Source organism: Lolium perenne, chromosome 4 (assembly GCF_019359855.2).
Source record: "Lolium perenne isolate Kyuss_39 chromosome 4, Kyuss_2.0, whole genome shotgun sequence".
Classification (NCBI taxonomy): Eukaryota; Viridiplantae; Streptophyta; class Magnoliopsida; order Poales; family Poaceae; genus Lolium; species Lolium perenne.
Genome location: NC_067247.2, coordinates 100,303,610 through 100,306,123, shown reverse-complemented (window position 1 = coordinate 100,306,123; position 2,514 = coordinate 100,303,610). Strand labels below are relative to the sequence as shown.

Below are 2,514 nucleotides of genomic sequence, written 5' to 3'. Positions count from 1 at the left end.
GCCGACGCGGATCCACCACGGCAAATGGCTCCGGTGAGCCGATTTTGCTGCAATGTACTGCCGTGGCAAATTTATTTACTTTTGTTGTAATGTAGTGCTGCAGTGCGGTTGAATCAGGATGAACTGCAAGCATCGAACTGTTCTTCCGGCATGCGCGCGTTTTTTTTAATTTGCAGTATATATGGCGTATCTGAACTGTGTGTGTGCTTTTCAAACCCCAAATCCGCGTTGGGTGCCATGGATACGCCAATTTAGGGTTTGGGGTTTGCCGTATCTGCTAGAGATGCTCTAACCGGATTTTGGCAGCATTGTGACCTAGAGAGAGAGGGCTTGTCTAGATAAGTAAACTTGTTCGCGCTTGTAGCTTCGACAAAGGCATCTAATGGGGGCACATGAACACATTATCTGAATAAAATAAAAGATCATGTAATTTTTTTGGATAATAAACAACCAGCATGATGCTTAGAAAATACTTGTTGGACAGGAATTTTCGGGGAAAATCAAATATATATGCAGGAACAACACAACACAATTTTAGGCGATTTACACAGAAATAACCCAAAAGTGAAAGAAACGCACAAACTGACCCTCCGGCCAAACTATTTCACCCATCTAACCCTTTTGTGTGGCGCCCCTCCCATGGGCGCCACACATGCCAGTGTGGGAGGGGCGCCACACATGCCAGTGTGACGCCCGTCCTGCCGGTGCCACTCCCCCAGCCGACGTGGCGCCCTCAACGCTGAGCTGGTGCGCCGATCCGACGTGGCAGCATGTGTGGCGCCCCGCCCATCGGCGCCACACATGCATTTGTAATTGCCCAAAACACACTGTAAGACAAATCGTCTGGGACTTAGCCGTTTTGCGACCCTCACAGTGTGGCGCCGATGCCACGGGCGCCACACAAAGAGGCTCGCCAAAACGGCTAAGGACTAATCGTCCGGAGCCCCTGGATGTTTTCGACCCAAAAGTTGATATAAGTTGGCATGTGTGGCGCCGATGCCACGGGCGCCACACAGTGCAGTGTGGCGCCAGTGGGAAGGGCGTCACACATTGACTTGTGTTAAACCAATGAAAAATCCTACCATACTCCAGCAGTTTTGAATACAACATTGGACAAAATTCTTGCCTTACTTAAACAGTTTTGAACACAACAATAGCAATTTCAGAACATACACATATAACACTTCATAGCTCACATCGTAGCACGTAGATTCAAACAACAAGTAGCATTACAGACATGGTTCGAAATGACATAGGGTTCACAACACGATACTTATGAAGATAGAGTTCACAACAACACGTAGCAAATCCTAGTATCGTCCTCGACGCGCCGTCCTCACGGGCTGCTTCCGGACGGCCATCCTTTTCGTCCGCTGCCGTGGCTCTTGTTGTTGCTGCTCCTCCTGCTCCTTCTCCTCTGAAGATAACGGCTCGGCGTTCCTCATCCTCGACAAAGATGATCTCCGCGGCGGCCCCTCATCCTCCTCAATGACAACCTTCTTTCCTCGGTTGACATAATCTTCCGAAGTGTATCGGTTTGGAGTCTTGCCCCTTGGCTTCAACTGATAAGCAGACCGTGTGGCTTGCTTCTTGCCACGACTAATGCTTTGACTCAAAATTTCGCCGTCGTCAGGAATCTTCACAAACATGAACACATGAGATTACAAAAGTTGAAATTAGTAAGAACATGTTTGACAGCAACAAAATAGTCCATACCTCCGGCTCTTCAGAAGAGGATGTAGGAATTTTGCCGTCGCGGCAACCTAGCAAGTTGGCTAACCGCCGCATCTTTCGTGCAGTGTTCTGCGTCATAGAACTCATGGTTACAAAGCCACCAGAACATAATAGCGTACATTCAAAGCTGGTGATCATACCTTAATGAAATGCCGCAGCGGTCCGACATGCTTTTCATCTCTAAGGCTCTGATCCCACATAACCTCGCACTCGTCAGCTGTTTTTTGGATCTCCGACCGCTGTGACAAACATAGTATACACAATTTAAGCGAGCACATGGCAATCTAGATGATGTACTAGTTAATGAGAGAATCCATTACCACGAAGTTCAGCTCGGAAGCAATAGAAGTCGATCTCCTTCTGCGAGCATAGATGTCGTGCTGGCTTTGCGCAACCTCATCGAACTCGATGGGGTCGTCCAAGATGTCGTCATCATACGCGTGCTTCACTAACTCGATACGCGTGTTTTCATGAAACCACTGGAGGTAGTTGTTGAAAGCGGCCAAGTCGTGAGGCACAATCTCCACAGGGCCAACATTCCGTATCGCTTCCAAACAGTGTTGGAACACTGTGACGTGGCCTCTATGATGGACAGGCCTATTTGTGATCTTCCTCTGCCGCTGCCTATCAAGCCTGCAAGAATCAAGAAGTTAGATTCTACCTCTTCTATCAAGAATCTTCCATCGCATGATTCCAGAAGTTTACCTATGAAGCGCCTTGTCCGTGTCTTGCCACTAAGGTGGGCACTCCTGATACAGCCCAAACTGTCTCATCACTCTG

The 2,514-nt window shown here is 48.3% G+C and overlaps 1 long non-coding RNA gene across 1 annotated transcript; it reads right to left on the bottom strand.

The window, feature by feature from the left end:
* Positions 1-1,437: 1,437 nt before the first annotated feature.
* LOC139830875 (uncharacterized) lies at positions 1,438-2,076 on the bottom strand. Its single transcript, XR_011744382.1, has 3 exons — positions 1,875-2,076; positions 1,717-1,803; positions 1,438-1,637 (listed from the first exon to the last, which is right to left on the bottom strand). It is a non-coding gene; the product is annotated as an uncharacterized lncRNA (long non-coding RNA).
* Between the last annotated feature and the right edge of the window lie 438 nt (positions 2,077-2,514).